Source organism: Mytilus galloprovincialis, chromosome 13 (assembly GCF_965363235.1).
Source record: "Mytilus galloprovincialis chromosome 13, xbMytGall1.hap1.1, whole genome shotgun sequence".
NCBI classification, from domain to species: Eukaryota; Metazoa; Mollusca; class Bivalvia; order Mytilida; family Mytilidae; genus Mytilus; species Mytilus galloprovincialis.
The window spans coordinates 17,541,919-17,568,092 of record NC_134850.1 but is presented as its reverse complement, the minus strand read 5'-3'; the positions used below and the strand labels follow the sequence as shown (position 1 = coordinate 17,568,092).

General features: G+C 33.5%; 1 long non-coding RNA gene across 1 annotated transcript; it reads left to right on the top strand.

Annotated features, from left to right (window-relative positions):
* The first annotated feature begins 3,462 nt into the window (after nucleotides 1–3,462).
* On the top strand, nucleotides 3,463–18,105 carry LOC143055974 (uncharacterized). Its single transcript, XR_012972186.1, has 3 exons — nucleotides 3,463–3,558; nucleotides 4,323–4,468; nucleotides 16,637–18,105. It is a non-coding gene; the product is annotated as an uncharacterized LOC143055974 (long non-coding RNA).
* The last annotated feature ends 8,069 nt before the right edge of the window (nucleotides 18,106–26,174 follow it).

Sequence of the window (26,174 nt, the reverse complement as noted above, 5' to 3'; positions counted from 1 at the left end):
TTGCTTTACATTTGTCATTTCGGGGCCTTGTATAAATGCCTATGCGAAATGGGCTTTGTTAAAAGCCGTACGATGCCCTTTAGTTGTTAATTTCTGTGAAATCTCACCACAAGATATCACCTATCTAAATATTATAAATGAGGATATGGATTGGGTCCTTTAATTATAAAATTGAGAATGGAAATGGAGAATGTGTCAAAAAGACAACAACCCGACCCAAGAGTGGAAAACAGCCGGAAGCCACCAATGGGTCTTAAACACAGTTAGAAAATCCCGCGCCTGGAGGCGGGCTTCAGAAGCTGGCCTCTAAACAAAATTGTGTACTACTGATAAGTGAAGAGAAAACAGAAGTCATACTAAACTCCAAAACATATGAATGAACTAAAATTAAAAGATACAGGACTATTACTAACAAAGGACATAGTATCCTGACTTGGAACAGGCGCGTAAATGCGACGGGGTAAAATATGTTCTGTGAAAAATTATGTCATTCTCATTTGTAAATCAAGCATAATCACTTCCGTTAGGGATTTAGTATCATACTATCATAAAATAAGTGAGAAGAACATACTACTTATACGCCCTAGCTAAATTAGCTTTCAATCTGTTGTCTATGTCTAATCAAAAAAAAAATATTGTGTTTGTGTTGGCGCAGTGACAATTACTAAAATTACATCAAGAGTCTTGCTTCCCGTTCATTTGCCATTAAACGATGTATGCCGTTATTTCTTGCTTCCTCCTGTCCCGTAAACGAAATTGCCTTATTATCCGTTGTGTGTATAAAATGTGCAAATATATCATATTATATAATCATAAAACACATGCTAAAAACTCTTTATTTGCCTTATTCTGACCTATTAAATACAGAGTTATGACCATCACTCATTAACGTTACGCCCATCTTCAACATTTTTGTTGGTATAGTTATTCTAGAGGGGGCGTGAATCAGATGTGGATTCTGAAAAATTCCAAAGATCTTTTAGAGTACATACAATCTAACTCTCTTTCATCTTGTAACAGTATTAAAACATTTGACTTTTCTACTCTGTACACTAGTATTCCACATTCCAAACTAAAGACAAATTGAAAGAGTTGGTATTGGTTTGCTTCGTAAAAAAGAATGGCCAACGTAGATACAAGTATCTTGTCTTAGGGAGGGATAAATCCTACTTTGTAAAGGATCACTCTGATTCAAACAAAAAGTTCTCTGAATCTGACATTATCAAGATGCTTGATTTCTTGATTGACAACATATTTGTTACGTTCGGAGGACGTGTTTTTCAACAGACTGTCGGCATTCCAATGGGAACAAACTGTGCCCCTCTACTTGCCGACTTGTTTCTTTATTATTATGAGGCTGACTTCATGCAGGAACTTCTTAGGAAGAAAGATAAGAAGTTAGCACTATCCTTTAACTCTACTTTTCGCTATATAGATGATGTTCTTTCACAAAATAATTAAAAATTTGGTGACTATGTTGAACGCATCTATCCAATTGAGCTAGAGATAAAGGATACTACAGATACAGTTAAGTCGGCCTCATATCTTGACTTACATCTAGAAATTGACAATGAGGGTCGGTTGAAAACAAACAAAACTTTACGACAAAAGAGATGATTTCAGCTTTCCAATTGTGAACTTTCCATTTCTAAGTAGCAACATTCCAGCAGCACCTGCATACGGAGTATATATCTCCCAATTGAAACGATATTCCCGTGTTTGCATTTCCTATCATGATTTTCTTGATAGAGGGTTGCTGCTCACAAGGAAGCTATTAAACCAAGAGTTCCAAATGGTGAGGTTGAAATCATCCCTTCGTAAATTTTACGGACGCCATCACGAGTTGGTTGACCGTTATGGAATAACCGTATCACGTCGTAACTACAATCTCCTTCCCTTTCCTGATTGTGACCGGATTTGTTATCACATAAGCAACACGACGGGTGCCGCATGTGGAGCAGGATCTGCTTACCCTTCCGGAGCACCTGAGATCACCCCACGTTTTTTGGTGGGGTTCGTGTTGTTTGTTCTTTAGTTTTCTATGTTGTGTCGTGTGTGCTGTTGTTTGTTTGTCTTTTTCATTTTTAGCCATGGCGTTGTCAGTTTGTTTTAGATTTATGAGTTTGACTGTCCCTTTGGTATCTTTCGTCCCTCTTTTACGATCATTATGATCGAATTTTTGAATAACCATTTCACGAAAATTCTAATGATTGTATGGATAAAATTTTAACTGAATATCAACTTACTAATGATAAGTGTGTATGAGATAAGCGGTTTTGCTGAAATGAACCTTATACTGCACGAAAATTGGAAAAGAAAAATATATCACTAGACGTACCGGTATCTCCCATCTTTAGCTAACCGTAACTTTTTGTTACAACCATCCGCTTACCACCAGTGATCTTTAATCCCGCCAAATTCTATATGTGCCTGACCAAAGTCAGGAGCCTGTGTTCAGTGAATGTCGTCTGTTGCTTTTATCGTATTTGGTGGGTTTTTTTGGTTATTTGTGTTGAACATATCATTGTTGAAGACCGTGCTCGAATCATAACATTTAAAAGGACAACTACGTAATTTGCGATGTTGGTTCTATGTAGTCCGATCCATAATATATGGGAAATGCATTGCTTAGTATCGTGACTTTTACTGAATATTATTTTAGTGAACTGATTTTATGAATTTGTAGAAATTACTTACATGTAACTTTTCTACTTTTGGCTAGTAATTTGTTAATTTTTTTATTTAACTTTTGAGTAACAACAGTTTAAACGTGAAAAAGATTTCAACGCAAAACAATTGAAGAAACATAACAGAGGCGGAAGATAGCAAGGGGATATTAAAAAATCATAAGTCAAAATAAAACTGGCAACGTTTTATTAAAAAAAGTCAAAATATGCGAAAAAGGAACAAGACCACAAAACACTACATAGAAAGGTAAAGACTGTGCAAGAAGTTTAAACGATTTTTAATAATTTGTGTGTGTTATCTTGATTTGTTTTTTTAGTCGATCTATTAGATTTAAACAAAGGTAAACTACTTTTTTCTTAATATTTAAGGTTTATATTATGTACAAAAGCACAAATAGAATATGAAATGCTCTATTAAACTTATCAAATAGTCATGTCATCACTTAGTTTTATGTCACCAAATTGAAATACTGAATACTTGTTTTCATTTAAAATACAAATCTTTAAAGTTTTTTGAATAGGATAAGATTTTAAATTTCATTATCACACCTTACATGAGGGTGGAAATGGGATACTAAATCATGTCAATTAACGGTTTAATGTTTTGCTGAAATAAACCATATTTGTTTCATCTGGTTGATGTTAATTGTAGCGCAAAAATCGTGTTTAGACAAATGACAACAATAATTGAAGGCTCATTTTCTACTTGTGATAGCCAAACAGGGAGAGTATGATGCTTGACGATACAGTTAATTGCTACCCTCTTATTTTGTAGGTAGTCATGTTTTTTGGAGACCACAAGATGAAGGAGAGTCGTTATAATTCACTAGAGTAACATTACATTGTCTTTTAATATTTCGTCTAATCAATAGTGAGTACTGCAAATAAAAAATTAAATGTTAGTTAAAAAGGAAATTGGTCATCTCGGGTTGCTTCTCTTGTTGTCATTAACTACTTTTTCATTATTGTATTTTTTACTTTAATGTCATTGTATGTAAGTTTACATCTTTTTATATTTGACTTTTTCTTGACAAAAATAATTACAACGTTTATATAAGCGGGAAAAAAATGGACTATTTTCACTAGTCGTTTTGAGAAGCGGTATATAGAAATATGGTCGGTTTATGTTCAGACTGTTCAGAAATTGTTATTATCCTGTACAAACACCCGAATACTTAATTGTCTGAAAACCTCATCTCTAGACAAAACGCATGTTAATTATCTCAAAACTAGTATTATTACATAGTCTAAGACTAGATGTCAAGCATAAACATTTCGTAAATAATGCCTATCTTTCATTCAATTGTTGACAAAGACGGAAACGAAGATAAATAGAAAAGTAGTGCAAGTGGATGCAAAATGCTCGTTCACCTTCTCCTTTCCTTTTGTTTCCGAAATGACGCCGACATGTGACATAATTAATTCAATATTTTCCTCACGAAGTTATTTTCAAAAATTATATCATAAAAGATCATATAATGATTGCCTATCAAATAAAATAAACAAATATAATTTTTATCTCATTATTGTCTTTTCCTTTATTTTTCCATTATTTTCTATTATTTATATTGTATCAACTGAGTTATCTATATTATTTATTTTTAGCCATTATTTTCTTTGTTTTAACCCCCGCAGGACCCTCATATATCATACCTGCAACTCAAAGTAGTAATTAAAGTTAGAAGGTTGTCATCTTAGGTGTTGAGTCGACTGAAGGAAAAATTCTAATTTGACTAAGAGAAAGTCACTTTGTTGTGATTGTAGTAGTTCTCTAAACTAAGGTAAGTACTGTAAAGTCACAATGTTACCGTTTATAAATGAATTATAAAGGAGTATAACGGAAAAGAAGTTATAGATTAAATGTATGGTGAATTTTTCATACTATAAACAAGGAAGTAAACAAAGAATGAGGTTAGAAGGCCAATAGAAGATTATCTAAGTTTCGTCATAAGAATTAAAGCAGGTCTAGATTAAGGGAGACAATGTCCAGGAGCCCCCTTATGATTTTTTTGTTACTAATAGCACTCCTTGTGTTGTCGTGACAGGATGTCTCTTTTCAAAACTCCTGGTTCCGCACCTGATCATGCACAGGTCAATTTAAAATAATGTAGATGGATCAAAAGTAAATTTGTTTATATTCATTTTAAAAACTGTTTTATTTCTATCAATAAACACCAAAAGAAGAACATTAAAAGAAACTGGTTTTATACATTTAAAGACTAACGAAATCATTTACTAGGATTTGTTTACTTCATTACTTAACATTCGATTTTATTTCGAATCTAACAGTTAGAGTCTTGACTTGATAATTTTTAAAAGCGCTACGTTTTGTGTGCAATGAATAATGCATTGACTCATAATGTGTTTTATAAATTATCTTTCTAATTGCTCATTTGTCCTGTGTATACCTATTTTAATTAAAATAGTGTATTCACCCTTTCTTTTTACAGAAAGATATCAACCGAAACAAAATAATGCATACCTTGTCTCAATTTAAAACGACGTTTTTTCGCATATTACCAAGTAGGAGGTATTAGATTGAAAGAAAAAAATAAACTTGCATTGTACCAAAAAGATGCAAAATGAATTTAATTGTTATATATTTTAAATGATAGACATGTAAAGTCATAACTAATAAGCCACTATTACAACCGTCACTACTACTGTGAAACATCGCGTATCATTCAGCATGGATCAAATAATTAACAAAACTTGAAATGTTTAAATCTAGAGTTTCTGAAATAAGATGAGAATCAATAACAGCAAAACATTTAAAATAATATCTTTGTTTAAATATTAAAAGAAAAGCTTATATGTTCTCAATACTTTAAAGTTAATTTAAAATCATATTAGCCATATGTCAAAGAACTAACGCTTGATGTGAAATACCATTGTGTTGTGTTAGACAATGTTTTTAGCTCACCTGACTCGAAGGGCCAAGTGAGCTTTTCTCATCACTTGACGTCCGGCGTCCGTCGTCGTCCGTCGTCCGGCGTCGTTAACTTTTACAAAAATCTTCTCCTCTGAAACTGCTGGGCCAAATTAAACCAAACTTGGCCATAATCATTATTAGGGTATCTAGTTTGAAAATTGTGTCCGGCGACCTGCCAAACCTTCCAAGATGGCCGCCATGGCTAAAAATAGAACATAGGGGTAAAATGCAGTTTTTGGCTTATAACTCCAAAACCAAAGCATTAAGAGCAAATCTGACATGAGTAAAATTGTTCATCAGGTCAAGATCTATCTGCCCTGAAATTTTCAGTAGAATCGGACAACCCGTTGTTGGGTTGCTGCCCCTGAATTGGTAATTTTAAGGAAATTTTGCTGTTTTTGGTTATTATCTTGAATATTATTATAGATAGAGATAAACTGTAAACAGCAATAATGTTCAGCAAAGTAAGATTTACAAATAAGTCAACATGACCGAAATGATCAGTTGACCCGTTTAAGAGTTATTGCCCTTTATAGTCAATTTTTAACCATTTTTCGTAAATCTTAGTAATCTTTTACAAAAATCTTCTCCTCTGAAACAACTGGGCAAAATTAAACCAAACTTGGCCACAACTATCATTTGGGTATCTAGTTTAAAAAATGTGTGGCGTGACCCACCCACCCAACCAAGATGGCCGCAACAGCTTAAAATAGAACATAGGGGTAAAATGCAGTTTTTGGCTTATAACTCAAAAACCAAAGCATTTAGAGCAAATCTGACTGAGTAAAATTGTTCATCAGGTCAAGATCTATCTGCCCTGAAATTTTCAGATGAATCGGACAACCCGTTGTTGGGTTGCTGCCCCTGAATTGGTAATTTTAAGGAAATTTTGCTGTTTTTGGTTATTATCTTGAATATTATTATAGATAGAGATAAACTGTAAACAGCAATAATGTTCAGCAAAGTAAGATTTACAAATAAGTCAACATGACCGAAATGGTCAGTTGACCCGTTTAAGAGTTATTGCCCTTTATAGTCAATTTTTAACCATTTTTCGTAAATCTTAGTAATCTTTTACAAAAATCTTCTCCTCTGAAACAACTGGGCCAAATTAAACCAAACTTGGCCACAACTATCATTTGGGTATCTAGTTTAAAAAATGTGTGGCGTGACCCACCCACCCAACCAAGATGGCCGCAACAGCTTAAAATAGAACATAGGGGTAAAATGCAGTTTTTGGCTTATAACTCAAAAACCAAAGCATTTAGAGCAAATCTGACTGAGTAAAATTGTTCATCAGGTCAAGATCTATCTGCCCTGAAATTTTCAGATGAATCGGACAACCCGTTGTTGGGTTGCTGCCCCTGAATTGGTAATTTTAAGGAAATTTTGCTGTTTTTGGTTATTATCTTGAATATTATTATAGATAGAGATAAACTGTAAACAACAATAATGTTCAGCAAAGTAAGATTTACAAATAAGTCAACATGACCGAAATGGTCAGTTGACCCGTTTAAGAGTTATTGCCCTTTATAGTCAATTTTTAACCATTTTTCGTAAATCTTAGTAATCTTTTACAAAAATCTTCTCCTCTGAAACAACTGGGCCAAATTAAACCAAACTTGGCCACAACTATCATTTGGGTATCTAGTTTAAAAAATGTGTGGCGTGACCCACCCACCCAACCAAGATGGCCGCAACAGCTTAAAATAGAACATAGGGGTAAAATGCAGTTTTTGGCTTATAACTCAAAAACCAAAGCATTTAGAGCAAATCTGACACTGTGTTAAATTGTTCATCAGGTAAAGATCTATCTACCCTGAAATTTTCAGTTGAATCGGACAACCCCGTTGTTGGGTTGCTGCCCCTGAATTGGTGATTATAAGGAAATTTTGCTGTTTTTTGGTTATTATCTTGAATATTATTATAGATAAAGATAAACTGTAAACAACAATAATGTTCAGCAAAGTAAGATTTACGAATAAGTCAACATGACTGAAATGGTCAGTTGACCCATTTAGGAGTTATTGCCCTTTATAGTCAATTTTTACCATTTTTTCGTAAATCTTAGTAATGTTTTACAAAAATCTTCTCCTCTGAAACTACTGGGCCAAGTTAATTATAGATAGAGATAATTGTAAGCAGCTAGAATATTCAGTAAATTAAGATGTACAAACACATCACCATCACCAAAACACAATTTTGTCATGAATCAATCTGCGTCCTTTGTTTAATATTCACATAGACCAAGGTGAGCGACACAGGCTCTTCAGAGCCTCTAGTTTAGCTTTTCTCATACTTTTTTTTACGTTAAAGTATTTTGACTTTAATTGAATTTGTTTGTATTTGCGCTAGACGGGAGATTCGTCTACAAAAGACTCATAAGTGACGCTCGAATAAAAAAAGGTTAGAAAGGCCAAATAAAGTAGGAGGTTCAAGAGCATTGAGGACCACAAATACCTAACAGTTTTTCCAAATACAGCTAAGGTAATCTTTTCCTGAGGTAGAAAGCCTTAGTATTTCAAAAATTCAAAGTTTTGTCAACAGTTAATTTATAATTATGACCATATCAATGATAATTCATGTCAACACAGAAGTGCTGACTACTGGGCTGATGATACCCTCGGAGAATATAAACGCCACAAGCAGTGGCTTCGATCCAGTGATTGTAAATAAACTCATCATAGATACCAGGAATGAAGTAGCATACATGCAGGACCTTCTCAAAGACTAAAATAAACAATGAAAAAATCTTTTAATTGACTTTCAGATTATTATATTAATGGTGTCTATTACTCAATAACCCTCATTTCAGTAAATTCTTGCATCCACTACATAACGGTCAACTTGATATTAGGGATACTACCGTAACAACAAAGTCTGTTTTATATCTTAATTTTTACCTCGATATTGGTACAGATGGACGACTTTCAACTGGAATCTATGAAAACTCGATAATTTAAACTTAACAGTTGTCAATTTTCAATGTTGCATATGTTAAAAAAAAAAGTAGGCTACGTCGTATAGAGTGTTAACACTATACGGACTTATTTATAAAAAGATCGCTTCGAAAGAGATATGATGAATAACGACTGAGATCGACACTACATACTTTTTACACTTGCGACATGTTTTGCGCGGTTGTCGTAGATCTTTGAATCCCATAAAAGTAAACATAACACGAGAGGCTTACTTGGTCGATGTAACCGGTTTCGCTCCTTAAGAAGTTCATGACGTTGATAGTCGTAAAGGTATTTCAAATCAGAATCGACCTCGATTTATACAGTAAAAAGTACTTTTGTATACTTATGAACATTTTTTAAGCAATCCAACCGTAGTTCAATATTAGTTATTTTGGCTAAAAAGTCCAATCACAAAAATACTAAACTCCGAGGAAAATTCAAAACGATAAGTCCTTAATGAAATGGAAAAATCAAAAGCTCAAACACATCAAACGGATGGATAACAACTGTCATATTTCTGACTTGGTGCAGGCATTTTCTTATGTAGAAAATAGTGGATTAAACCTTGTTTCATAGCTAGCTAAACCTCTCACTTGTATGACAGTTGTAAACCGATCCCTAATACATTTGGTACTCAATGAACTGAATAAAAAGATTTGACATTTTTAGTTTAATAGCTTTGTGCTATTGTGACTAAACCGTTTATTGCGTTCAGAGTTCTGCATATGGTGAGAGTCAGCTCATATATCTGACATCTGTTGTACAGTCACATTGTTAATCGTAAAAAAGTGCTTAAAGTACATTTTGTATCTTAATTTGCTATGTTTACATTTGAGCAGTATCTAAACATTGCTAAATTTGGCAAAATAGAAAAATTATGATTAGATAGAGGTTAATGATATTAAAGAAACATTCAGACTCATAAGTCGCAATTAAACTGACAATGCCATGGATAAAAAGAAAAAGACAAATAGAGAAACAACAGTATACAAAACACAACATACAAAACTAAAGACTAGGCAAAATGGACCTTACCAAAAATTAGGGCTGATCTCAGGTGCTCCGGAAGGGTAAGCAGATCCTGCTTCCCACCTTACATGTTATAAAATTATCATTTAGAATATAGGAGTCAATACGAAGTAATTATAATAAGATAGAGGCAAAAGATACCAAAGGGACATTTAGAGACATAAGTAGAAATTTAACTGACAACGCCATAGATAAAAAGAAAAAGACAAACAGAGAAACAACAGTATACAAAACACAGCATACAAAACTAAAGACTGAGCAAATTGAACCTCACCAAAACCTGGGGGATGATCTCATGTGATCAGGAACAGTAAGCAGATCCTACTCTCAATGTTATATGTTATAAAATATCAATTTGAATATCGGAGTCAATACGACCTCTTAATATTTTAGATAATTAATTTTTTTTTTCTCGTTTTGCCTTCTTAACTTCATATTTCTTTGTTGTCCATTTCTTGAATCGTTTTGCTTAGTTGATCAACAAAACAAATTTATGCAAGCATTGTTCCTTTTTCAAAACTTTTGTCAGTTCTCAAAAAACTGATTGTACCTGCACGTTCAGTCAGCGTGAAATCTTCGCGCATTAATCAACCTGCTGTTTCTATATTAATCATCATTTACTTAAATAAAGGCAACAGTAGTATACCGCTGTTCAAAAGTCATAAATCGTTTGAGAGTAAACAAATCCGGGTTGAAAACTAAAACCGAGGGAAACACATCATCTATGATAGTGGAAATAATTGTGCAAATCGTGATACAACCATGAAATTTTGTATAAAGGTCGACTAAATGATAATTAAAAAAAATCAGCTGCTGGTCATCAAAAAATTCATTTTTTCAAGATGGCCACCGCTCATTTTGCAAATGGCGTCATATCCAATTGGCTACATTTCATAAATCCTTTGAATCTGAGTTATAGGTATAATCCAATGTAATTTTTGATAAAACGTAAATGACAGTTCCTAAAGTACGATGAAACAATACATAAATGACGAAAAAGTTACTTCCGGTTTTAAAATGGGGGCACAAACGGTGAAAATGTCATTTTTTTTTACATTTTTTTCTGATAAACAAGAGATATCAATTACTTTGTTAAGTTCAAATACCTAGTTTGGTTAGAAAGACAAGTTGCTTCTCTTATAATTATCTGATAGTTGCCAATACACAAACCCTTACAAGAAAGGCCAGAACGGTAGCATTTACAGTTACCAACACAGCCAGATTACTTGCATCCGCATTTTAAAAGTTCCTCACACGAGGGTGCAACGGCAGCCAAAGAAGTCCATTTTGGTTTCCAACTGTCATTGGTTTCTTTTCTTTCATCCACACCAAGTGTTCATGACTTGGTACGTGTACCTGTTAAATGCATAAATCCGGTTGAGCCCACGTTGATATGCTTCTCTTTTTGTGTGCTCCGGAAGAGAACCTTTGGTAAGCGGAATACCATCATAAGGCCGCTGCTTCCTGACAAATGATTCAAATCGGGCTTCGTTAACAGCAAATGTTGATGTTGCCATACATGATGCAAACAAATGTTTCTATGATGTCCCTGTCTGTGTCTTCATACTAAAGTTAAGCCGCCAAAAACGTCCGTTACATCTGGAAATACTTCCCATGTATGCCAAGCTGACCTCTTCACTTTCCCACCAAGTGCTGACATAGTGTCACTTCCGCAGAATGCATGGAAGGAAGAAATAGCAGCTACAAGAGGACCAAACGCATTTGATATTTCATGTACAGGAAGCCATCGGAAGTCTTTATTCCTTCAAAAACCTAACCACAATTTTTCCACACCTAATCTAAAGAGTGCTGCAATTCCTAATACTACTACATCTGTGTCAGTACTACCTAAAATTACTTTTATCAACCATTTTCAGCAGCAGGCTTATCATGGACAAAAATTCGTGTATCTGCAGCTTCATGGTTACAGGGGGATAGCTGGGAAGTATCCATATTGAAATTGCAAAGAATATTTTTACCTTGAGTAACATTAGCATTTTTATTAGTCCCTAAGTAAGCAATTCTGTCAGCAAGAAACTTGAACAATTCCGTTTAATTTTATTGTCATCTTCACAGACAAAACTACTTGGTGTTCTACCAGAACCAACAACTTTTCGTCTAGCACCAGCAGCTTACCTTTTTCTCTACCCAGCCTTTAAATTATTCATTTAGTAAACATCAAATGCACTGTCTGATTCTCCTTTGTTTTGCATTTGCTTCAAAAGATCTTACTTTTGTTTGGACCCAATGTCTTGGAGTTTATATACCATGTATACATATCTTACCTGCTTCCGAGTCATCAATTTCCTAAAAAGAGTCAATTTTGTACAAATCTGACGACTGTTCTAGAAATGGATTTCCAAACTCGTTCTTCACTTTAAAAATCCTTTTGTGCTTTCGTAGAGTCTTCATGATGTCGTTTATCTGTTGTAGAATGACTCAAACCATTTGATCTTTCAAATTCATCTACCAGTCTACTGACTTCTGGTTCAGCTTCAATCTATCGTCTCAAAGGGATCTCCGGTTAAACCTATGACACCAACATCGCCTTACACAATTGCATTATTCTGTTTTTGTGCCTGATCAATTGCGCTATTAGAAAACAACTTGCTGGTCTTACGTACAGTGAAATTACCGTTTGCAAATTTCATTGCCACCTGTTGATGATGTTCGTTAAGGGAAACCATATCTCGGAGATGGATCGGTAACCATCGAGCATAATTTACACTATCAAAACCAAAAAAAATACGGTATCATGCTTGATATGAACTGTTTGTAGAGTACGATACCTGACTCATAAAATGAGCGTACGACCGAAAGCACAAGATTTTTTTTAATTCATAACTGAATGCCAGAAATTAAACTGTGGTCGAGATGACTCTCTTTTCTTACACTAGTCTATCAAATAATCGAACGTCATAGAGTCATGACCTATATTTTCTGCGTTTAGGCTTTCATAAGCCGACATTAATGATTCAAGCAAAACACATGCAGTTATCTGATGCACGTGTCTAGTCCTAGGTACATTTGAACATACATGAAAACAATATGCCGTTCTATGTGTTGCAATATTGGTTTCAGTGAGGGCACATGTCCATCCACTATCACGCAATATATCACCCAGAATTTTGAAACAAGCCATTTCAATGTACAGTCAACCAAACATGACGATAAACTTATCTTCTCCGTACAAATCTGGCCATTCCCACTGAATTTGCTTAGCCAATACCAAAAGGGGTTGATCTGAAGCTATAATTGATGTTTGCCCGGGATTTAGAAAGTTAACCACTTTTATCACCTTATCCATCTAGTGCTTGATCATTGCAACTGAATGGGCGTGTTTTCAAACAGTGGCATCATAGAAGTTACACTTACTTAAACAGAAAAGCCTAGGTTTTTAGAGGAATGAAATGACGACCAAGATTTGTTTACGAAATCCAAATCCTCGTCTGCTAGATGAACTACGATTTACATCAGTCTGCCTTGGTAGTGCGTGCAAATCGCTCTGTATGTCTATAAGCAGTTTGCGCATGCGCGAAATTGGTAAACGTATGTGTTTCATAACCTTAAAAAACGTTATCAAACCAATTCAAAATATCATTAAAAATCCAAAAGCCCTAAGTATATAGTCAATAGTTCAAATGTTTATGTGTAAATTTTGTTGCAATTTCGCGCATGCGAAAACCCTGAAGAGTCAAATATTTATTTCTAGTATAAACGTCACATGTAAGGAATGTAGCCACCAAACCTGATAATATTTATTACTAAAAGAAGGTCAAAGAAAAAGTATTCCAGAAAAATAAGTATTTTCGAACTGGAAAAAACAGCCATTTTTGAAAAAGGCTGTGGCCATTTTGAAAAATTCTATTCTTTTTTATGGCCAGCATTTTTTTCTTAAAAAAGTATATAATAATGATGCTTCGTGCTAATTTTCATGCTTGTATCATTATTTGCACAATTCTCTCATTTTTACTTGCTAATATCTGCCACTATAAGAGGAAAACAAAGGAACAACAGAAACACTGAAATGCAACAAAACCAAACACCAACATACGTAGAAACGAACTATTTCATAACAACCTCAATATTCCTGACTTGGTACAGGATATTTAAAGAAAAAATGACGGGTTGAACTTGGTGTTTTGGCTAACCAAACCTCCAGCTTATATGGCAATTCTACAAACTATCGCTAAAAAGACAACACTACGTGACAGAAATACAGCAACATACAAACGCAAGAATACTCATCACAGAGAAACGCACACACAAATAATAAAATAGTCGTTACCACATGCAAACCGCAGAATAACAAAGACATATTCCATTGACGACAAACATCACAGGACATCACAAATCTTGAAATTTATACAATTATTTTTACAATACTAGTCCAAACAATTATCATGATAATGACGATATTGAAATCCGATTTTAAATAAATGCTGTAACGACGTCATTACTATTTATACTAACACAATACTCTATCCATGTAAATTGAAATTAACTTGACCATAAAGACGAATAATACATAATTATGTGAAATGTACCGAAAGCACCGAATTCTAACCACAAACAAAAATACATAACACATTATCCAACCGAAACCACAACAGAAACATCATAAATGAATACATAAATAAGATACGTCGTATAGCAATGCAAATTCACAATCGGCAAAAATGTGAAATCAACTGCCCATCTCTAAATATACGATGTAGGTCGGGCAATGAAATTCTGTTCTTTCGTTCTTCTAATAGCATGGTTAATACAAAAAAACTTTTGTTGTGTTGTATTCAGAATCAAATTTCCATTAGTTTAATGTTTTTGTGTTAACGAATATATCGATTAAGAGAATGGCTGGACTTTAATGTAGATCAGATCATTTTTGTACCTTTTAACAAAAGTGTAACATAAGTATTTCGTTTAGGGAATATTCACTTAGGAATTTATGATCACCTTAAAGTATAGATATGCATATTTACATAAAAACACTTTCCTTTCAATTCATTTGTGTAGTAACTCATATAAAGTTAATATCATTTATTCATTCCAAAACCAGAAAGTAATAAAAATTTGTAAAACTTAATTATTTACCATAACTACAAATTGAAACGTTCTGCAAAAATTGATTATGATTTAAGCATGATTTAATCTGTGGATTGGGTTGTCCATTAAAGTTTAAAATCACAGTGTTCAAATTATTTTAATTTTTTTATGCATTCTTTTTTGGCTGAATTTCCGCCAGTGTGTATGGGTTTACTCTATCTTCAAATGCTTTTTATATTCAAAAATACAACTGTTCTTAGCATCTGGCAATTTGGATCAACTGATACCAGGTCCCCCTGATTTTGTGCACACTACAAATGCGTGTGTTTCCCTATCATTTAAAAAATGTAGAGACATATTACTGTATGGTATAGCAGTTGGTGTTCTAACTTCTACGCGAAGATTGGTTACATTAGGGTAGCCCTCTTGTGTTTGGTGATGCTCTATAATTAATAAATGTTGCAACTACTGCTGTTCTTCGAGGTGCAAATAATAATACTGCTTCAGAAGCTCTACTTTACTCAGCAATATTCATGGGCAATTTAAGACTTAATGTATTTCTTAATAATAAATTCATAAAATGCAAAATTGGATTTTTTTCTCGATTAGAATATATCTAAATGCCAACGATGAACGCGGAAAAGGGAATTCGAAATGACGAAGAAGTTTACTAAGGACTTTGGATTATTCAGAGATCATTTCAGTCACATACTTCCAGTGGTTGGATTGTTACGTCCATTTATAGTATTTTGGTTGACCGGCGGCCATCAGTTACACTCGCGACGATCACACACTTCAAATTCAACGAAACATGTCCCTCTCTTACTTCAATGGGACTTTAAATACCAGAGAAATAATATCGTCTAATCTAGAATCCCATAAAACCGTATCATTCCTTTTTCATATTTCAAAAGGAAAAATTTACGAATTCGCTGATTCGACCTGTTGTCGCTTTATAAGAACTATTGTCGTCGATCTATAAAACATTCGTCCATCAGCTGTAGACAAGAAAACTTGAGAAAAATATTTTTAATAATGATTTTTACCTGGAGATAATAATTTTGATGAACATTTAATTGTTTACATATATGTAGACTGCATGTCATACTGATGCTATCATCAAAGGAGTAGGTCCGGTAAGGACCGATTTTGGCCTCAAATTTCAGGTTCATCTTCCGAAAGATTTTGAACACTTTTTAAACACTTAAGTGTCTATTTCAATTGATTCAATTAGTTTATGTGAAAGATTTTAATTGATTTAGTCATTAAAAACGCTCCGATTCAAGCTTAAATATGAAAAATCTATCAAATATGCCAAAAAACATCACTTTTCAGATGTTTTTTGTCAAAAACGAAAGTGGCCGCATCCGTGTTCATCCTCAACCTTTATATATGTTATGTATTATTATCAAATACAACTTACATTTCAATATGATGCATGAACACGAATGCGGCCACTTTCGTTTAAGACGGAAACCGTATAAAAATTAACAAAAATGCTAAAATTGTGAAGATTTCATTAATTTAGCATGATTTTACGATCCCAGTACCCGATATATATGCGTTGTATTGTAAAAACAGTCCATATTTATGTAGCAGAAGCATTCTTCTTTCCAGTGAATAGCTAAAAGATTACATTTTCACAATTTTGTAAAACTGCTATATTTTGGGGCCAAAAAGGGGTCTTACTGAACCTACTCTTAGGAATTACTGACATCGACGACAAAACACCAAATGCTACTAACCCCACTCTCCTTCGTAACTAAAATGAGATAAATTTTGCCATGTCAGACAATTAAACATACAAACGATTCAAATATTGACAAGACCATATACATACAAACTTAAAACAAGACTTGTCTACTAATTCATATATTTTAAGATTTAATCAGAAATATGTTTTGGACGATAACCAAGCAAGCACAATCACGAAATTCAACTTTGTAAAAGTTAAAAATGCATTATCATTTATTTTTTAGGGATCTGGTTTTAAACCTAATGGCTTCATCTATTAGGAAGGCACAGTCGCCATTGTGTTGTCAGCTTTGTGACAACCCTAACGTTATAAAATGGAAATGTGAGGATTGTGTATTGTTGATGTGTGACAACTGTAAAACATGTATCCATCCCAGATTTAAAATGGCCGAAACACATACTATTATTTCCATTAAAGATGTTGGAAAGAAGCAAGATGATATCTCTGCTCAGTTTGGATCGTTAATACTTTCAAAACCAGTCATATCGTCAGTAGTATCTACATATAAGTCAGATTTTCCTGCCTTCGGTCAAATGAAATATTCTGGAACTGACACAGTTTACTGCACTTACCATATAGTAGATAAGGAAAACGGGGGATTTAAACACCAGTTTTTCATTTTTCGGTTATTAAAAGAATCAATAAAAATTTTAAAGAATTTAGATGTAAAATGTACAGATTTTGCTCTTGACAGTAATGATGGAATTTATTTCGCAGAATTCCATGGTTCTGATTTAAAAGTTGTAACCGCTGACGGTGTAACAAAAACAGTTTTAACAACGTCACCAATGGTAATATTGTGTCTTCATGTCAATCAAAACAACGAGATAATCCTTGGTCTACGGGAACAAGGATCTCCATTTCCAGTCACAGAATTTTCTACCAGACAAATTGTTTTCTTCGACGAAAACAAGAAGCGAAAATTAACAATTGAATACGATCAAAAGGGTAGAAAATTGTTTAATTATATCTGGAGAATTTTCAGTAATTCATTTGATAGCATCTATGCTATTGATCAATTTGAAAATTATGAAGGACGCTTAATCGCGTTAGACAGATCTGGTGGTGTAAAGTTCATATACGAAGGTCACAGTAGTGTCAATACATCTCAAACACCATTCAATCCAATGGGTATTGTTATCACAAAGACACAGTTCATAATAATCTCTGACTCAAATAACCATGCTCTACATGCATTAAACACACAAGGCGAACTCATTGGCTTACAAACCGTCAAACATATTGGAATAGAACTCCCTCTAAGTCTCTGCTTAGACGGAGAAGATTTTTTATTGATCGGATGTGACTCGTGCAGAGGAAGTGATGCAAAAATACATGTCGCAAAAATAACATTGTAATTTATTTTTTTGAAAGAAAAAAAAAAACATTTTATCTAGTTCTATATTATGCATAATCAATTCAGGGGGTTGAGAAGAACACTTCATGAATTTAATGCTTTTCTGGACTTACAATCATAAGAAACAATCAAGTCCTAAGATGTAAAAGTGAGGGATGTACGAAAACCGAAACATGTGAAGAGTTATAAGACCGAAATGGATATAAATATAATAGCCGAATTCATAGAATGACAACTTTGCTTTGGGGAATTTGAACCCAATGTTTCTTAATAATATATAAACGAACAAATTCAGAAAGTTATGTTAGAAGTCATAGAAATATAGATTTAAACATTAGTGTTTTTTTAGCTTTTAAAAAAGGCTAGTTGTGTATATTTTTCTATGGGGTACGGGGAATTGGATTGTTTTCTCGGACAAAACAATTATTTTGACTTGAATGAAACATATCTAACTTTAAAATAACATACACGAGAAGAAAGTTATTTTATTTCATATGTTTTCAATCTACAAAAAAGCAAAACTATTTTTTTTCTTTTCAAGATATTTGAAATTAAGGAATGTATGTATCAAAACCATATCCCATGAAAAGAAATATAGATAAACTCATCATAGATACCAGGATTAAAATTTTATACTTGCGCCAGACGCGCATTTCGTCTACAAAAGATTCATCAGTGACGCTCAAATCAAAAAATGTTAAAAAGGCCAAATAGAGTACAAAGTTGAAGAGCATTCAGGACCAAACATTCCGAAAAGTTTTGCCAAATACAGCTATGGTTATCTATTCCTGAGGTAGAAAAACCTTAGTTTCGAAAATTTAAAGTTTTGTAAACAGTTAATTCATAATTATGAACATATCAATGCTAACTCAGGTCAACATAGAAGTGCTGACTACTGGGCTGGTGATACCCTCGGGGAATTAAAACTTTGCCAGCAGTGGCATGGACCAAGTGGTTGTAAATAAACTCATCATAAATACCAAGATTGCAATTTTATATTTGCGCCAGACGCGCGTTTCGTCTACAAAAGACTCATCAGTGACGCTCGAATCAAAAATGTTAAAAAGGCCAAATAAAGTACGAAGTTGAAGAGCATTCAGGACCAAAAATTCCTAAAAGTTTTGACAAATACAGCTATGGTTATCTATTCCTGAGGTAGAAAAACCTTAGTATTTCAAAAATTTAATTGATAGCTTTCGAATTGATAATTGTCTAAGATTAATCATTCTTATTAATGCAGATTAAATCTCAGTTAGTAGATATAAGAAGATGTGGTATGAGTGCCAATGAGACTACTCTCCATCCAAGTCGAATTTGTAAAATTAAACCATTATAGGTCTTCAACACGGAGCCTAGGCTCACGCCGAACAGCAAGATATAAAGGGCCCCCAAAAAGACTAGTTTAAAACCATTCAAACGGGAAAACCAACGGTCTAATCTATATAAAAAAAAAACGAGAAACAAGAAACATTTATGAACCACATCAACAAACAACAACTAACTACTGAACAGCAGATTCCTGACTTAGGACAGGTGCAAACGAATGCAGCGGGTTAAAACGTTTTAATAGGTCAGTTTTTACTGGATTTGGAACATTTATCAACAAAAAAGGAAACGATATCTAGTGATTATGCTATTGAATACAATTTCCAACAAATTCATAATCCTAATGAAACAGTTTTTGAGTACTATGTACACCCCTATTTATGAATATGATTAATAATGAAATGTGGTGTATTTTGCCAATGAGACAAAGAATATGTGCGTAGGCAACTGTAGGTCAAAATTCCACCTTCAAGAATGTACGTTCCGTATAACAGAAAGCGAGTAATGCATCAGGTAGGATATGTAAATGACACATATATGGTTGGTATGTAAATACCATAACTAAGCTATATACATGGAAAAAGTATTGCAACACCAAATTGAAATGCAAATTAAATAAACATATTGTTTTCACTTCAAACTGCTCAGAGTCTGAAAAGACCATGTTTTGTGCTCGAGTAAGGTCGAACACAGATTTTACTTGACAAGACTCGACATAATCTCGAAAGTACTTAACTGTACTTAACTATACTCGACTTTACTTAATAAGTCTGTTTCAGTATTTAATAATCTTGGTGTAGTGTAGTCTGAAATGGTCTCGACAAATGTTTAACTAGTCACAACCAGTCTCGACCTGTCTTGACCTGTGTCGACTTGTCTAGATTGAGTCTTGAGCTTTAAATTTAGTCTCGATTGGTCTGAAGCAGACCATCTTACTCATATATTGATCTTTCAAAATTCCTGGTTATTTGCAGTTTTGGTTCATTGCTGTCAAATTAAAAGATTTGATTAATAGGTGAAAAAGCTAGAACTTTCACTCTTGATAAATGTTAAGATAACATATCGATATATTAAGTTCTTGAACGATTGACTGCTGACTAGTGTGACACAAACACGTTCATTTGATGTCATATAACGTTAATATTATTCATTTTACATGTTTAATCCAAACAGGAATTAATACGACATTTGTAAATCTAAGTATTTGACATTCAACCTCATATTCACGAGTTTGGCGAAAAGTTTGTTATTAAACTCATATTTCAGCATCATTTCGCCTGAAAATATGGTTGTCCATAAGTATTATACATCACCATATCGTGGCACTCAATATCTATTAGGAAAATACATAATCTATGCATAACAATTATCATAAAAGTACTCGTGGCTAACTTATGTAAGTACAGATATGTTATTTTAATAAATCGCAATTCATATGGCACAACAACATGTTTTTAAAAGAGGGGCGAAAGATACCAGAGGGACATTTAAACTCAAAGATAGAAAATAAAAACTGACAACGCCATGTCTAAAAAAGAAAAAGACAAACAGACAAATAATAGTACACAAGACATAGAAAACTAAAGACTTAGCAACACGAACCCCACTAAAATTGGATGTGATCTCAGGTTCTCCGGAAGAGTAGGCAGATCCTGCTCCACATGTTGCATCCGTCGTGTTGCTCATGTTATTACTACCCCGATAAATGGTATAATTCGATAGGTCACATTCGTGAAAATGGAACGGGATTGTAATTATGACATAAGGAAAAAATCCGATATCATCTGTGAAACGGATATTCCATAACGGTCAACCAACTTGTGATGACGTCCGTAAAATTTACGAAGGGATAATTTAACCTTACATCTTTATTTTTTAAAATAACTTTTGGAATACACAATCAAGAATCAATAAAAGTATTGCAGAAATTAGATATAAAATGTACAAATTTTGCACTAAGCAGAAAAGATGAGATATATTATGCATGTCAATAAAGACAACGTGATTATCCTAGGTCTAAGAGAACAAGGCTGTCCATTTCCAGTAACAGATATATCTACCAGACTAATAGCTGTATTCGGTGAATCCAACGAACGGACAGTATTAATTGAGTATGATCAAAAGGGTAAAAAATTGTTTAGTTATACATGTTATATCTGGAGAATATCCACAGACTTATATTATAACATCTATGCAATTGATTTATTTGAAAATTTGAATGGGCGCGTAGTCGCGTTGGAGATATCTGGTGCTGTTAAATTTATATACGAAGGTCACAGTGGTGTCAATTCATCACCAGCACCGTTCAATCCAATGGATATTGTTGTCAAAAAGACAAATATCATAATAGTCTCTGATAAAAATAACCATTCTCTACATGCATTGAATACAAAGGGAGAGATAATTGGCTTACAAACCTTAACAGATATTGGAATAATATATCCGGCCAGTTTGTGTTTAGATAGTGAAGGATTTTTATTGGTTGGATGCTACACAAGCCTCAACGAAGGAAAAATTGCCAAAATTTATGTCGCGAAATTAGCATTATGATTCTTTTCTTTAGAAAATGACACGTAATTAAGTTTGTGTATAGTTTTAACTTTGTATTGTAACGTGTAATCAGTAGGGCGTTTATTACTTAAACGATTCGTTCCAGTAAATTATTAGTTTCAAACTGTCCATAAACAATACGGCGATACCAAAAATCTATAACTATCTATATATGTTATGTACAACGAACTAAAATATACACACTGACTCTTTGCCGATATTAAGTAACAATGAACAATAATATATACAGGTATTATACAATCTAACAGCCTGTCCTCCAGATGGGATGGTCTGTCACTATAAGACAGTGCGGCTGGTACAGCTTGTCCTCCGAGTGGGACAGTCTGTCACTACCAGACAGTGCGGGCTGGTACAACTTGTCCTCCGAGTGGGACAGTCTGCTCTGTCAATCTGATCAATGTATACGTTTGTATCCAGAACAAAGTGTTCTCACAATATTATAGATCTTCTAGCATATAATAAAACGTACGCTCTGTTGATTTGCGGGTCTTCTTCTATAGAAGAACATTGACAGCTCATTGACCGAGAGAGGGGTTTCTTGTTCATTCATATACTTGTGGTCGAATACATTATTTCCTTGATAGGGGTGTTCTCTTAATGTTCTTTTAAAAGAACATAAAGAATCCCTTACGAACACCCCTATAACCTTCGACCCAGCCACTAACTTTCCCGCCAAATGTCTAAATTTGCATAACGCTTTCTCAGGCGTTAAACATGTATTGCTACAATACGATCCTACTTATTTGTAACCTATAGCGACCAATAAACATTACAGTATTCTTTGTCTTCGTACATGACGATTGCCAATGCTGTGATGAAGAGTGCGATCGGAGAAAATTGCGATTTTTCAATTGTATTGATGCCTGCTTAAATGAGCATAAAAGTTTCCGAATTTTGAATTTTACTTTTAAGCTGTAACTTTCTGCCCACCGATGTAGTTATCATTTTTTTAGTTCATTTACACATATCCATTCAGATTTTCATACCGAAAATTTAGTTTCGGGAATACGTATTTCAATGTTGACGCTGTGTTTCATTTTTTTAATAAACATTCTTCGTGCATATTTGCATATATTTTCAAATTTCTTATCTCATTTTAGGGGTCAAATTGAAGAATATATTGGAAAATAAGGTGTACAATCAGTAAAAGCCGTTGTGCTCCTATTTTAATTAGTAACATATCTCATTTTGTTATAGTTCTGTCTATGAGATTTAATTTTGAAATGTTGCTCAATAAATCTGTTTTTAGATTTCAGATCAAATATCCTTCCTTATAATCATAAAATAACGACGATCAAAGCAATTATCTCTGTCAACAAAAGGCCCTGAAAACTGGACTAAATAAAACAAATAAACGCAAACTTTAATAATTTTTCGAAGAGTCATGTGTATACTTGGACCACATATGAAACTAGTTTATAAATACCTTGGATTAAAAAATCCAAAGTACACAAAAACTATTTTGCCTGAGATTGTTTTGTGTAATGTATGAACGACACATATTTGACCGAATAAATAGACAATGAACAGCCGTTGATTGCTGTTTTTCATCTTAAAACCACTTTGATGCTCTCTACACATATCATAAGCTAACACAAATGGTAAGCTAAAATCATCTCTTTTGTCGGAAAGTTTTGTTTTCAACCGACCCTCATTGTCATGTTAAGATATGAGGCAGACTTAACTCTATATGTTGTATTCTTTATCTCAAGTTAGATGGGTTAGTTGCGTTCAACATAGTCACCACTTTTGAATTATTTAGTGAGAGAACATCATCTATAAAGCAGAAAGTGAAGTTAAAGAATACTGATAACGTCTTTTTTTTTCTTCCTAATAAGTTCCTGTATGAAGTCAGCCTCATCTGAATAAAAGAACAAGTCGGCAAGAAGAGGGACACAGTTTGTGTCCATGGGATTTTTGTCCTCCAAACGTTACAAATATGTTGTCAATCAAGAAATCAAAAGTCTTGATAATGTCAGTTTTAGGAAATTTGTTAGAATCAGAGTTTTTTTTATCTTCAAAGTAGGATATATCCTTCCCTAAGACAAGATACTTGTGTCTACATTGGCCATTCGCTTTTATGAAACAAAGCAGGACCAACTCTTTCAATTTGCCTTTTAGTTTGGAATGGGGAATACTTGTGTAAAGTGAAGAAAAGTCAAATATATTAACACTATTGCAAGATGAAAGAGTGTTAGATTGTATGTACTCTAAAAGATCTTTTGATTTTTTTAGTATCCACATCTGATTCACGCCATCTCTAGAATATGTGACGTAGTTTCACAATAACTTTGAAGCCCGGCTCTGATTGTGGATAAAATTGATGTTCATTATTCAGAAAGAGGTTTCGTGGAGCACTTGGAAGACTTATGTAATTTAGGTATCCAATACAGTCATGGAAGATCCAGTTCTTCATCTTTGGTCGAAATTCCAAAGGAGCATATAACAGACCTATGATTATTCAGAAATTCCTCCTTGGTAAGTGTCGTGGGGTATATGTTAAGTTTCCAAGTGAATTGTCAATACCCAATTCATTTATCAAGCAGTGTATGTAATATAATTTACACACAAAGACGATGTTGTTTGGGGCTTAGTCCGCGGGGACAACAACATATTTGTCATGGAGGTAGAAAAAGTGTTTTGCAACATTTGGGTCTTTAACAATTGACATAGCATGGATATTAATAGACCCATTCAGTTTCTCAATTCTGATTTGTATTAAATGTGAATGTAAATGAACACACTTCAGTTATTCATAAATAAATCAAAAAAATATATTATATCCTTACATCCAATCATGGCGCTCCTGAGTTAACTTCATTCATCTGCCTTGGGTACACGACAGACCAACATAAAGCCGGGAAAATGTAATGCTACTTTTTCCCTACATAATAATATGGGTATACGCCGAAAGAATGTCTTTTAACGTACTACATGGTATGTGTTTTGCCCATTGGTGAAGGCCGAATGTGACTATTAATTGCTCCAATCTTTATCCTTTGGTCTTTGTTGATAGTTGTTTAATTGGTAGTGATACCACATCTCATTATTCTAATGTGTGTAGTTTAATTATTTGTTTTTTTAAGTTTTGGAGTTTGTTTCACAACAAGAACAAAAAGCATAAGACCATTTGAAAATATATTGGAATTGAATATATACCAATCAGTGTCCTTTGTCCTTTGGTCTTTTAATATTAGTATAATTGTTAATGTTAATGATACAACATCTCATTTCTTTATGTATATATAGTTTAACTATTTTAAATTTTGGATCTAATTCACAACCAAAAGAAAGAAAAAGAGATCGCTTGAACTCAAGATATAGAGGAATTGAATATCTACCAACTAGAGTATTTCTTGTAATGCAACATCCGTAGTGTGCGAGAATTTGAGAACAAAAAGGACAAGATACCTTATTGTCGTCAGTAGTAACACTCTTCAAATACCTGATGAATGAATTAACATAAAAATAAGAAGACAATAGTGTTATTTTGAATTTGGAGAAAAGAAGACAGCGACATGACAAAACAACACATTACTGAAAGGCATGGCTACATACACTGCTCAACAAGAGGTGGAAGTCTAAACAGCACGTTATCTTAAACGCTCTAGTTTTAAAAACTGTGAAAAAATTAAGCGCTTAAACCATATGATAACGATACATTTAACAAAATCGCATGAACAAACTAAACAACTATAAATATATCGCACTGTAAGTCAAAACTTCAGTTCTAACAAAAGCAACATAGAATTGAAGAATTTAAAAAAAAACATGATAAGAGCAAACATACAAAATCAAAAACAAATACAAAAATACGAATTAAGTTTTTATAAGAAGACAAGGAAAAAACGTCCAGTTGTATATGTTCTCCAGATGAATTAGATGACAAAATTAAACATTCAAATTTTGCTAGACAGCAAGGTCTGCATCACCAGCCACCATATCGATTAAACGTATCAATAGTTCCAGACACAGTTTAAATGGATCTTTCAACTGATTATTCACCGATCTAGACTGTGAAAGAGGTGAGTACTCCAAAACTACTTTAATTCCATCTATCGCTCGTGATCTTCTAGTAAGAGTTAACTTTTTTCTACTCTAGTGTATAAATAGTTTGGCATTGGTTATTGTTATTCCCTGATTGCGTTATTTCGGGTTAACGTATACTATGTTTAAAAATGAAAGCAACCCTTTATTAATTTAAAGAGCTTTTCTGAAATTAATTTCAACAGGAACGCTAAAAGCCGAATAATTGAAAGCCAAGGATTTATAAGTACTCAGCTATATGATCAAATAAACTCATCATAGATACCAGGATAAAATTTTGTATTTACGCCAGACGCGCGTTTCGTCTACAAAAGACTCATCAAAAAAGTTAAAAGTCCAAATAAAGTACAAAGGACATAACATTAATAGCCAAATTTTTAAAGATTTTTTCGAGTGAATCGGTCTATTTCTTTTTTTTGAGTTTAGATCGGGTTTTTTTTTTAAGTGATAAAACATGCGA